Below are 12991 nucleotides of genomic sequence, written 5' to 3'. Positions count from 1 at the left end.
GGGATGTGACACAGGCACCTTTTTCTGGTGGCAGGATATAATGCGGCTTTAAAAACACAGACGTGAGCTTGTGCATGGGAGGGAAGTGTACCTTGAAAGGAAAAGCTTAATGAACTTTAACCGGCCTTCCAAGATCTTTATTAGTTGCCCCTTTATCAAATTAAATTCACACTGTGCTAGGCAGCTTAAGTGCTGCAAGCTGATGTCGTGTGCTAAGTGCCAAAGTAGGCTTTAATTGGCTGTTTAAAGGAGGAGCGGGGCCCTGCTGTGCAGCACATGCAAGTGTGCACTCACATAGAGCCAGGCAGCCCCAAAGGAGCCTGATGTACACCCTGATGGTATCACAGGATGCCCTGAGTTGGGATGGACCCACAGGGGTCATTGAGTCGTGACCCCTTTGGTGATGCAATGGAACAAGTTGCCCAAGGAGGTTGTAGATGCCCCATCCCTGCAGGCATTCAAGGCCAGGCTGGATGTGGCTCTGGGAAGCCTGGTCTGGTGGTTGGTGATCCTGCACATAGCAGGGGCTTGGAGCTGGATGAGCAGGAATCACACAGGACAGCCCAAACTTCACATTTCTGAGAGCGGTGTCACAGCACTCCCTGAGCTCTGGCACTCAGGGCTCTGCTCACCACCCTGGGCAGCCTGTTCCTCTCACATTTGGGGTGGGATGCTCACTCCAAAATGTCACCTGTGGAGATACCCAGAGGCGGCTGCTCCAGGGCAGCTTCCATACACGAGGCTGGGAAGCCTGCTGCTAAACCAGGCAGGGCTCTCATCAAGATTTTCTGTATTGGTCACAGCTTGGTTTCATAGATCACAAATTAGTCACAGATGTCAGCACGAGGATCCAGAGCAGTAAAGGTCGGGTGAAGACGAGCAGGTCGCTTGTCCTTCAGAATAATTTTCATCTTAAAAATACACTCCAGGGATACCGGCAGTGACTGTAGAGTGGAGATGATGGAGCTCTGCAGATAGATGGGGAGCCGTCCTGGGCAGGTGGGGGCAAATCCCACCAGGATGACCCAGGTGGGATCATGCAAAGCAGCCGCCCGCATGGCGAGCTGCACTGACCCTGTGTAAGAGGGATGGAGACTGAATCACAGCAGTGTTTCTCACTCCTGCAGTGTAATGAGGGTGAGAGCTGTGCTGGAACTTGCTAAATTTGAACAGTTGTTTTCTGTTAACACACGACCTTAAAAAACACGATTTGAGAAGCTTGTTAGGGAGTGAATGTTAACATCTCGTCCCAGTGCAATTGAGTCCATCTGGGCTGCAAGCTGCCCACCCTCTGTGTGGCTGCATCCTCCCAGCCTGCTCCCCTTCCTTGCTCCCCAGCACTGTGCTCAGCCTTAAATCCAGCTGGATTGGGGAAAAGGGTCCAGAAATCAATGCCCTGCAGGTTGAGCAGCAGCTTGCAGCCTATCCTCCACAAGGCCCTGTGTGAGGGGGGCAGTGGCCTTTGAGCATCCCTTTGCTCCCAGGCAGCAATGGTAGGGCTGGAGGGGATTTGCACTGTGCCAGCAGCATCACACACCACTAAACTATATTTTTTCTCCCTTCTTCGTTATGAAAGCAAGGAATATTTGTCCTCTGCTAAGAAGCCTTGAGGCAGATCTGCCATAAAATCATGAAGGTTGGAAAAGGAGTCTTAGATCATCCAGTCCAACCATCAGCCTACCTCCAATACTGCATGCTTCCTTTGCCTCTCTCTTCTTCCCTTGCTTCCAGTGCCAGCCCTGCCCTGCTTGCTTTCCAGCTCCTTCCCTCTCCTTCCTTCTCCCTCCCTCCTCTGAGGGCTGCCTGTCTCCTCTCTGCACCTCACAGCTGATTTTATCTGCCCCCAGAGGATGGTTTTCATGCAGCACAGAGGCGTGGAGGCTTCCGGCCCTTGCACCAACCCACGTTCTGACATTAAAGATAACGGATACAATGGAAAATCAATGGAGAATATGTAACTTTATCCCCTTCATAGCTTCATATTGCATTACACTGTGGCCTTTGGGTGAATAAAAGTGATGTATGGCTGAACTCGGCAGAAAAGGAGGACGGAGGGAACAAATATCGTTGGTAGGGATCACAAACGGGGTATAACCAAAACAGCCAAAAGGCCTGAGAATCTTCTCTTTTTGTGTCTTTAATTTGGTGAGATTTCTCTATGTAGTTATGTTCCAGTAATTCGTGAGAGTGTAAAACATAAATCAAGGCTTTGTGCGTATTGCAGATTTCCCTGGAGCGAGATTAAAGAGGGAGGGAGCGATCAAAAAGGACTGCTTGAGTTTCCAGCCTCAGCCAGATGCCAGACCTGTCAGAAATACTGCTTTTTTGTATTATATCAGCGGAGGAAATTATTGCTGCTGTTATCTGCCCTTTGGTCAGCAGCATATTCTGCACCTTGGCGAAATGTGCCTTTGTGGTGCAGCCACCTGCACTTTTTCGAGGAGTTCATCTAATTACGGGGTAGATGAGTCAGGCTGCATTTCCTATGGGCTGTCTTCAAGCATAGGAAGTTATTAATACCGATTAGTTGAGAAAGTCCAGGTCTTCACCGCGACGTTTCCTGGCTAATATTAGGCACACCTTTTATACTTTAAGGTGTGATGGCTGATAAGAACCAGTGGTGCTCTGGATGGGGTTTTACAGGAGTGGGTGCAGCACGGGACAGGCTGTCCCAGGATGGTTGTTTTTCCTATAGTACTGAATCAATTCTAGCAGACGGGATAGAACAAGAGCAGAAAACTGAAGGTCGAATGCATAGCCTGGGATGTGTGAGCCCCTGGGGAAATGGTGGGCGAACAGCTCTGCGCCATCTCTGGTCATGGTGCCTGGAAGCAGCAAAGTATTGTGAAATTTTCCCTTCAATAGAAAGAATTCTATCGCCAAAGGAGAGCTGATAGGTCCTGAGAGACACTGCTGTAAGTCTTAAGCTTCTTGTTTTGGAGGGAGTTTAAAGGAAACTCAACTGTTTAATGGGAATTCAACAGCCGTAGCTAAGAACTTGGGTTTGGGCCTGCAGCAGGACACCGAGGAGTTGAGATGGGACTGAATAAGGCCAGGCACCAGGGGATGTTTTCAGGTTTTCCAGCCATTTGCAAACCCACACTAGGCCACTTGCCCTCTGCTTGTCCTGTCTGTGCAGATCACAGAGCTGGGGGCTGCTGGGGACATCTGAGCTCCATGCTCAAGTTGTGCTGGCTCCCAGGTCTCTCATACCAACCTAAGCAATGCTGCTTTTCATTGCTGTGGGTGAAGAGATGCAAAAGGGGCTAAACAATGACACAGGGGTTGAATGGATGGGACCGTGATGGCAATGGTACGCTCACCTCATAGCTGAGCCATGGGTGATGGGGCTGGGGGTCATCCATCTATCTCGAAGGAGTGATCATGGCTTGGTTGGAGATGGGTGGCATTGCACTGACAGGGTACCATGGGTGGTGGATGTAAGGAAGAGACATGGCTGGCCCCACTGAGACAACAGGGTCTTCGCTGGTGTGACCTGGACGTATTCCTGGTAATAAATCAGAAGGCAGAAAAGAGAGGAAGGAGGACATATGGGCAACTGTGTGGGGAGGTGCCCAAGCCATGCAAAGGGGAAAACACACCAGTGAAGGAGAGGGGAATATGGAACACAGCCTGAAAGCACTTGAGATATATGTGATTTTGCCTTACAAAATAGGTAAAGTAATAAAGCCCTAGCAAACAGAATTGGAAGCCACACAGACGGTGATTAAATGTTTTAAACATTTGCAGAACAAGTCTTGTATCACAGATGTCTCGCTGTCTTACCTTTTGATTCATTTGACTTTTGGAAGCCACAGAAAAACCGTACGTGATGTTTTTTCCTTTTCTGTTCCCACTACCGAGTTTACAAAGCCTGTCAGACCTGGAGACCTTCACAGAGATGGAGAAGGAAAAGCTTCCTGCCTGGCTGGATTTCCATTGCTGTGCTCAGCTGTGTTCTGTTTGTTACCCAGGTTTGTTCTGCAACCAGAGGGTACCACACAGCACCACGTCTGCTCTGGAATCTAGGGAAAACTGATCTTATGTGAAAGGATTGCATTCTCCTCTCACATCGGGCAAATGCCTTTGTTAAGGACCGTGGCATTGCATGAGCACAGCCTGCTGAAAGCTGGGAACTGGCTGAAAAAGCCTTTTCTCACAGTGTCCCTCAGCTTTATACTCCTCAGAGTGCACCATGCAAACAGGAAATTATGCTTCCTTTCCCCCTCACCGTCCTGGCTTAGATTTCAGCTCCTCCTGTCTAACATCAGCCAGAGCAGATAAAGCTATTTTACAGGAAGGAGTCGGTGCTTCTCCAGAGCGTTTTTACAAATAGTTTCAGTAATGTTTTTAACATTATCTCCTGCTAAAGGGATAAGTATTATCCCCATTGCACAGGTGTGAAAGTCAAGGCAATGAGGTGCGGCAATTTGGTCATGGTGTTGAAAGGAAATTATGTTGAACTGGCAGCGCTGAATTCATGTAATGTATCCCACGTCTTGACTGCAGATGAGAGCTAATGCTATCATGCTCTATAAATATCTGCCAGTGAGTGTATGTGGGCTTCATGTGAATGCAGAGAGCCCTACCCTTCCCTCAAACTTTGATTCAGTGTCTGAATGTATCCTGGTAACTAGTTTTACTGTATTTGGTCTGGAAGCCATAACGTGAATCACACACACACAGACCTGGAGATGAAAACTGCTAGAAATGGGGCTTCTGATGCTGGTGCTGCTGCCCAGCCCTAACCTGTGCCTGTTGTGTCTCAGTTACAGATGGGATGGAAAATCTGAGCTGGTCTGGCCTGAAGCCTGTCCTGGATCTGGATTCTCCTTTTCTCTCAGACAGCATTTGAAGTTCTGCTCTGTTTTGCAGTACAGGAAAAACAAGATGCCCCACTTCTGATTGCTGGAGCTGGGGTGGAGCTGATGCATAAAGCAAAGCAGCATGCACAGAAGCAGGCCAGAAAGGGGAAGAGATCAGTGAGAAACTCCTTCTAGGGAATCAGGAAAAGACAACAACAGAGGGTAGCGAATTGGTTTTGCCCAGAAGCATTTCAGTCTTAAAGCAAATCCAGAAACCATTGTGAGTATATGACATAATGACTATTAACACCAATGTTTACAGCAGATTGCAACAGACTGAGGTGACTTTTAGGCATCTGAAGCCACAGTTAACTTTCACAGAGCAAAATGGGCTCAATAGTGGACATGTTATGGTGTAGTTGGGTGGCAGCTTTCTGTATTATTAGAGATGCCAAGGGTTTCTCTGCTGTTTGTGCTGGAAATGAGAAATTTGGGGCAGCTTATGGGCTGAGCGCTTCTTTGTTTGCTTGCTTTTGTACTGCTGGGGTTTGTGTGTGTGCATATTTTAACTAATGCAAAAATAGAGCCTCTTTTTATTGCAACATCTCACAGAATTTTCCAGCTTCAATGAGCCAGTTTCCAAATCAAAAGGATAAACCCTGATGAAAAATTGGCCTCTCAATGTGAAATTGTTCGTTGTCCACATTCCATTGGTTTTGAAAGGAAAAAAGATAAAGTATTTCTGTTATGAAAGAAACACCCATTTTCAGGGGCAGTGCAACTCTGTGTGATGGAGATTGACACACTGCAGACAGTTGGTTACAGGGTGTGATGTGGCTGGTAAGGGGAATATACCTGTTCCTTCTCTTCCTCCCACAGCCTGATTGCAGGACTATGGTCGTGGTCCCTTTGAGAATCATTAATCTTGGTCCCATGAGTGTGCCATTGATGTAGGACCAGTCTTCTGTTCAAAAAGGACAGGGGTATCCTAGAAGGACTCCAGCGTGGGGCCACAAAGATAATAGAGGGCCTGGAGCATCTCCTCTATGAGGAAAGGCTGAGAAACATGGGTCTGTTCAGGCTGGAGAAAAGCCTGAAGACTGAGAGGGGATCTGATAAATGTTTGTAAATATATAAGGGGAGGTGGGAGGCAAATGGATGAGGCCAGGCTCTTCTTGGAGGTGTGTAGTGATGGGACAAAGAGTAACAGCCTAAAACTTGAACATAGGAAGTTCCATACAAACATGCAGAAGAGCTTCTTTATGATCAAAGTGACAGAGCACTGGAACAGGTTACCCCGAGAGGTTGTGGAGTCTCCTTCTGTGGAGATATTCATGACCCATCTGGATGTCTGCTTGTCTGACCTATTGTAGGGAGCCTGCTTTAGCAGGGACTTGGACTCGATGATCTCTTGAGGTCCCATTCAACCCCTGTGATTCTGTGACTGTGCCTTACATCATCTTCCATCAATGGGGGAAAGAGGGCTTTAGCCCTTTGGGATGTCACGTGAGACATCATGAGATGCTCTGGATGTAAGTAGGAGATGTTCAAGGTCCCAGCAGCTCCACAAGATGCCCCATAGACAGAGCAGGAGTTACTTATAGAATAACTTATGTGTGTGTGTGAAGGCACTGAAGACCCTCCTAGTAACACCGATTCCTTCCAGCTTGAGCCAGAACTTTGTAAAACAGAGCCAGCAAAACTTCTGAAGGAGTCATAATTATAAAGCACGTCTCCCTTTGCACTGATTTATTCTGCAGGTGACACACACTAGGCTCTGTGACAGGGATGGGGGAAGCCCCAAACCCCAGTGTTTTTATGGTGTTACATATTCTGAATCAGGTTCTCAGAAAGAAAAGGGGGCAAGTTCAGATAAGCAGTATTTGGGTTGTGCCCCAAAAGGAATAAAAGACTCTAAGGAGTTTCAGGAAAGAATAGTCATAGAATATTCCAAGTTGGAAAGGAGCCATAAGGATTATTGAGTCCAGTTTAACTTGATATGGACAGAAATGTGGTGGTTGCTTGCTCTCACCTCCCTTTGCTATGGCCATGTTATGATTTCCTTATTATGGCTTTTCCCCACACAGCTCCAGCATGAATTGCATCAGCAGGTTTGAGGGAGGATGAGAGGCTGCCCTGCACACTCATTTCTCAACACAAGACTGCAAATAAGGGAGGTTTTATTTTTTCAGATAATGCAGAACTATGTTGAGAGGGGAAAAATCCTCGAAGGTTTTTCAGTTGAGCTGAACGCTGTGGTCTACCAAGCAAGAAAGCTGAATTGCATAGACGCTGTACAACTTCTTAGCACATAAACTGGCACTAACCTGGCCAGATAGATGGCTTTCAGCTTGAAAAATCCCCACTAATAAAGGCGGCTGCAGTGGGGTGTGTGCCTTTCTTCCAGCTTCTTGTATCTAGTTGATATCCTGATGCATGCCAAAGTCTTTGAAGGGAAGCTCATAAATGCTTTATAAGTGGTCTGTGATAAGTCTAAGACAGCCCATCTGGAACATAAAGAAACGTGAGGTGCCCTCATAAGAAATAACTTACTTTTCACACATTGTGGGGCAGCACACTGGGGATGGAAAAGAGCCGCTCAGGTTAAAGCATGGAAACAACTGGGAATAAACTGCCCAAGAATGAAATTAAATTGGAAGCTGGAAGGAATTCTGTCCTGGGTATGTTTTTATAGCAGAAGTGAGAAAGAGTTTATAAAAGAGACAGCAGATTCCAAAGAAAGAATAAATATTCCATGGGGACTTTCTGAAAAGACAGATGGAACAAAAACAAGCGGGAAGATCAAACATCCCCCAGGAGACTTCTACAGAGAAAAGCTCAGATTGAACTCACAGTATGGAAACACCAAGACAAAGAAATACGGCTCATGCTGGCACCATTCGTACTCTGTCCATGCTCCTTTTCTCTGCTTGGTGTGTTGGCCCAACAAGAGGCAGAAGATGCGCAGAGCAAATAGGCTCCCGTGGAGTGGTTGGGACCTTCTCTGAAAGGGCTCTTTATTTAGCAATGGCTGAAAAACACCCATTTGCTTTTAGAAAACCCTTCCTTCTTGGGTCTCATCTCTCCTGCTGAGTGCACAGGGTGCCCCATCTCATGGGGAAGGTGCTGACGAACAATTTCTCTTATGGCAAGGCAGGTTCTCAGTTGTAAAGGAGGAAGACAATTCTCACATATGCAGTACAATGTGGATTTCCTTCGGTTTCTGTATGGGAAATCACAGCTTGAACCTCTGATTAATCAGCTGAGGCAAGTGTTGGGTCAGCTGTGGGAGCACAGGTGAGAGTAATCTAGCTGTGCTCCCTGAAGGGGTGGACCTCGACTCCACCTCCTCTAAGACCTCATTTAAGGGCTGACCACCACTGAGGCAGCATCTCTTGGAGATTGCTCCCCAGTGGACACTGCCTCAGCTTTCCAGTCAAGGCACTGACATTGGTGAGTTTTCCTTTGCTAATAACCTTTGATTATCTACCATCATCTTTATTAACATCCTTATATTAGCCACCCTTACAGTTCCATACCCCTGCTCTCATTCTTTGAACAGCCACCTCTTCTGATCTCTGTCTGTGCCTCTTTGTTGTGTTTCACCTTTTGATAACAGAGGGCAACTTTTGTGGGGGAAACAAAAAGTGAATTTTGGTGAGGGTTCCAAATACTTTGTGCTTCTGCATCCTAAAATTCAAGGTAGGACATTCCCATTTTCAATCCACGCTGAGTTTAAGGGACTCTTCTGCCATCTGAGTGAGACCTCCCCAGCACTTTCCTACCCCTCCCACATGCCTACTGTGTGGACAAAGCCTTTGGTGTCTCAGTAAACCTGGGGTCAGCCCACACTAAGCCTTAAGCAGTGGTGTCCCCAGAAAGGATGATAACCACTTGCTGGGATAAAACCCAAGCATTACATGTGCAACATGAACAAATGTACAATAAAACTCCCACTTGATCACAGAGCTGTATCTGATGCTAGGAACCAGCAGAGCATGCAGTATGAACAAGTGACTTTATTTCATAGCACGTTCTTTACGTCAGAGCACAGAATAGTGGTAAAGGATTTTTTATTTGCTTCCAGAAATGAGATTTGCTGACAACACAAGTTCTAGCTCTCACCAGTATAAATTACTGCTTCTCCTTAGAAAGTACTGTGACTTCTGAGGTTCATATGCCTTGAGAATCATGGCATCAAATCTTTTGCTCCTCCTTCAAAACAGACAGGGAAAAAAAACTCTGAGTTGTTCACATGCACTTTTTTCACCATCCCAAACCTATAACTTGGATGGAGCAATGGGAGGTGTGGAACTGCCATCACTTTTCCTTGGGTGCCTCCAGGCTCAGACCACCTCCAAAGCACCTGCAGACAACTTGTTAGAGGTCATTAACCTGATGGCCTCCACCTGCTGTCAGCTCCCCCTCCTTGTTTATATCAGATCCTGGGGGGCACTGCTGGGTATTTTGCTTGAATGTAGGGCCCTTGTGTTTTTGTTTGGAGTGATGCTGGGGAATTTACCTGTGCTTCAGTAGCTGCTGTTTGAGAGGTGGACAGGAGCCCTAGGAATGTCACCAGCAAATGCTGTATCTCAGGTAACACTGAAGTGCCGTTCTGCTATTATGAATCCGCCCTTGGTTTTCACTGAACTACCTTTACTGTATTCTTGGCTGTGCCTCAGTTTGTTCTGTGTGAGGTCCCAGAGGGGATGCCCCTTGCCACCAGCTCAGCAATGGGCTGAGTCAAGGACGCTGTGTCTTTTATTTCAGAGGTGATGCTGAGGAAGATCTGTGTCCATGAGGGAAGGGGCTGCACCCAGCTGGCATCCTGCAATGCAGTTTGCTTTGAGGGGCTTGCTCAGAACATCAGGGTCCTTGTGTAGGAGCTTTGGTGTATTGTTTAGAAGTAGTTTGTGCATCAGTGTTTGGAAATGTTGGCTTTCCTAATTCTTCTAGCTTTCAGCCTTGTACATAGCAACTATACCTTTCATCAGGGAAGGCATGTCAAAGCAGATGGCTGCAAGAAAGCAGAACTCCAGTGTTATTCTGCAGTGGCTTACCATAGGATGGCTCTTCTTTTTAGTAAGGAGAAGTTCAGAAGCAAGCCCAAGCCACAGGTTTCAGATCAGGATCCAGGCTTCTTTAAAATACCCTGAAATTGGGAGGTGCTTGCCCTGGAACAACAGTTGGCATGTATTCAACTTTCTAAAATAGCCCTGCCCAAAATCCAGGCTCTGGACCCCACCCTTCAATCTCATGCCTCTTTCTTAACAGAAGTGGAAATAAAAGGTCAATCTCATTTTGTCTGAGATTTTCACTTCACAACGCACTCCGTTTTTCAGTTTTGCTTTCTTAACTCTTCCTGGCTGCTGCCAAACTGCTCTTCTGATCTCTCGTGCCCTCTCAGCCAGCAGCTTTCCAAGCATTGTCCTTCAGGGGTTAAGCAAAGGAGCCCAAAGAGAAATTGCCACTAATTAACTTGGACAGTTGAAATCCTTGAAATTGCTATTGAACTTGGAACCTTGTGCGCTATTGTTCTTTGCTCCTCTGTTGGAGCTTTGCGTGATGGTGGTTTGGATGGAAACATTTTTTGGGCAGGTCCTTGGAAAAACAATGGGGAAAAAGCCCTTTTAAACTTCCCTGTGGAAGGCAGCAATGGCAACGCTGACCATAGCTTACAGATATAATGTTATGCATCTGGAATTGAGAGGGAGATTTCTTCCCATGCTGGTGGCAAACCTCCACTTGTCCCTTAAGGGTCAGGGATGGAGGGACCAAACTCCTTCCAGGTCTGAGAACAAACTGATGCGGTACCACCTATCCAGGGCACAGCTGAGGGTTGGAAATATAACTGGGGTGAGACTAGTTGTTTCCTTCAGCCTAACAGTCAGATGCCACTTGGAAGTGTGACTTACAGCAAGGCGTTCTCCTCAGATACTTTTTCCAGCTCATCTGACGAGCCCACCATCCTCAGAAAGGATGTGGAACTCTGGACATTGAAATCTGCTTCTGGTTGGCAACTGTTGTAAGGATGGCACAAAGAGAGTGAAAATGGATGATGATAGAACTACAGCAGTATTGCTGTAGTTTACTGGCAAGCAGTATTGGCTTTGATGCTGTATTTTTATTCACTCTGAGCAATAGAGCAGCTTTATAAAACTCCTGTGCCTTATTATTTCAGCTGAGGAAGGCTGCCATGCTTTGTAGCAGCTATACCCATAGCAGCATCCCATGTCCCAGCGTAGACGTATGCCTGGGTATAAGACAGACAGATATGACTTCCCCACTCTTAGCTCTTACGTTGCCCATTGCAGTGGCTAATGCAGCTTTGGTGAGTTGTGGAGTTTCAGCTGGCGCTGGATGAACTGTGTAATAAAATAATAATAAAAATAATACAAGAATATGAATCCTGTAAATCAATACTCTTTTTTTAAAGGTTCATTTAGCTCTGTGTTCTTGGCCAGCTTTTATGCTGTAATAGAATGGCTCACCCTGCAGCTCCCAGAGCTTTCACTAAACCTGTTGTTTCATTTCTGATTTACGATCACCTGAGTGAGGCGGTTCCTGTGCTGTTTCTATTCAGATGAGGAGTTCATGGAAGTTGTTATCAGGGCGCATTACAGCACTCAGTTTCCCCTGACTTTGGAGGCAGATGAGGAAGCAGACATTTGGAATCCTTTTGTGTTAGATTGATGCACCTTTTATTTATTTCGAGCCTCTGATTTGCAGCTGTGATTGCTCTGGCAGGTCTATCAGGCCTCTTACGTTTATTTCAGTGTGTCTGGATGGCTGATTTTACTTGCTTTGTGTTTAAAGCTAACAAGAGCAGACCACAAGTTCACATTGTGCTTCAGTATATCGGAGTAATGTCAATTCAGGCTTGGAATTCAGGTTTGCTCATTGGGAAGGAAGCACTTGTCAAACTATCTCTTCTGCTCTTAGAGAAGTTAATTCATTGTCTTGCCATCTGTTAACTTATTCTGAGCTCAAAATCCCTCTTATGCACTTGATGTGGATGTATCTGCAACTGGAAAATTTTATTTTCCATGAGTAACTTAAAAACAGGCACTTCTGACAATGCAAGTGCAAGGGTGAACAGCTCTGACTGTAATCCTCTGTATATTAGAGGAACTGGGCAAGGGAGCAAATAGAGAAAACAGCAAAGGCCTGGAGCTGCAGTCAGACACAGCACCTGACCTTGAGAAAATAACACAGGAGGGCAGAGAGAATCGTGGTGAGCAGGTTGTTTGTGTAGGAGCAGGTGATGCCCCACCTGTTACTCGATGCCTGCTCTGTTCAGAGGAACTCCATTTAGTTCATAAGGAGGATCTGGATTTATGAAGAGGTTAACTATTGCACGCTAGCAAACTACTGGTATATAACACTGCGAGGAGCTGCTGCAGGAGCTGAACAGCAGGGAGCTGTAGTGCAATTTCCATAGCATGAGATAACTTCTGCTCTCAGTCCTCTTCTGAAAGAGCAGAATGGCCATGGGGGTGCTGAGAAATACAGCCCTCCCCATACAAACCCTGTCTGGTGCATCTGAAAGCAAGAAATAGGGAAGCCAGCTGCCTGGAGTCACTGTGCTGCTGAGCCAGTGTGCTGATGTGGTCTGATGTGTCCTCACGTGCAGAGTGTCAGCCAGGATCACCCAGGGCACATGTCACACCACCATGATGGTCACATTATGAATCCTTGGACAGCAAGCTGTCCAAACCCATGGAAAAGGAGCATCAGCCTTTGGTCCATGGTTGTTGTTAATGGCTAGAAATGTTCAATTTAGCGAAATGAGGTAAGTGTAAAGTTGCTATATGGTGGAAGGCTTCCAAGTCTGATCCTGCCGAGTGCCCCTGCTGCTCTTCAGCCTGAGCCCAGGCTTTGGTGGTGAGCACTACCCCACTGCAAATATTTACTGTGACGTTGTAGCCCCTCAGGGCAAAGAAGGGTTTATGATGGAAATGATGATGGAGCATTAAGTGCAGTGGCACTCGTGAGCGGCCCAGCTATAACAACAACCCCAAACCAGTAAATAGGAAAAAGGCCTTTTCTGTCCAGATGGTGAGGCAGGCAATACAGCCCTACCGTAAGCAACACCAGAGACTTTCCAAATCCTACTCCAAATCTTTTAATCCCTTCAGTCCTTAACGGTTCAAAATTACATCATCATTTCCTCCATTTCGGATGGA

General features: G+C 46.5%; 1 long non-coding RNA gene across 3 annotated transcripts in view; it reads left to right on the top strand.

Annotated features, from left to right (window-relative positions):
* LOC146760822 (uncharacterized) overlaps positions 1 to 12991 on the top strand; it is a 60066-nt gene that overhangs the window by 5713 nt on the left and 41362 nt on the right. The window contains exon 1 of one of the 3 annotated variants that reach the window (XR_014946828.1): positions 4043 to 5085. The exons of 1 other annotated variant lie outside the window; for it this stretch is intronic. This is a non-coding gene — a long non-coding RNA (uncharacterized LOC146760822). Of the gene's footprint in view, positions 1 to 4042; positions 5086 to 12991 lie in introns of those variants that run through there. One more of the 3 variants, XR_014946826.1, reaches the window with a different exon arrangement.

The sequence above is a fragment of the Coturnix japonica genome, chromosome 5, assembly GCF_054131305.1.
Source record: "Coturnix japonica strain WE chromosome 5, WE-NBRP24, whole genome shotgun sequence".
NCBI classification, from domain to species: domain Eukaryota; kingdom Metazoa; phylum Chordata; class Aves; order Galliformes; family Phasianidae; genus Coturnix; species Coturnix japonica.
This window is presented reverse-complemented; position numbering and strand designations above follow the sequence as displayed.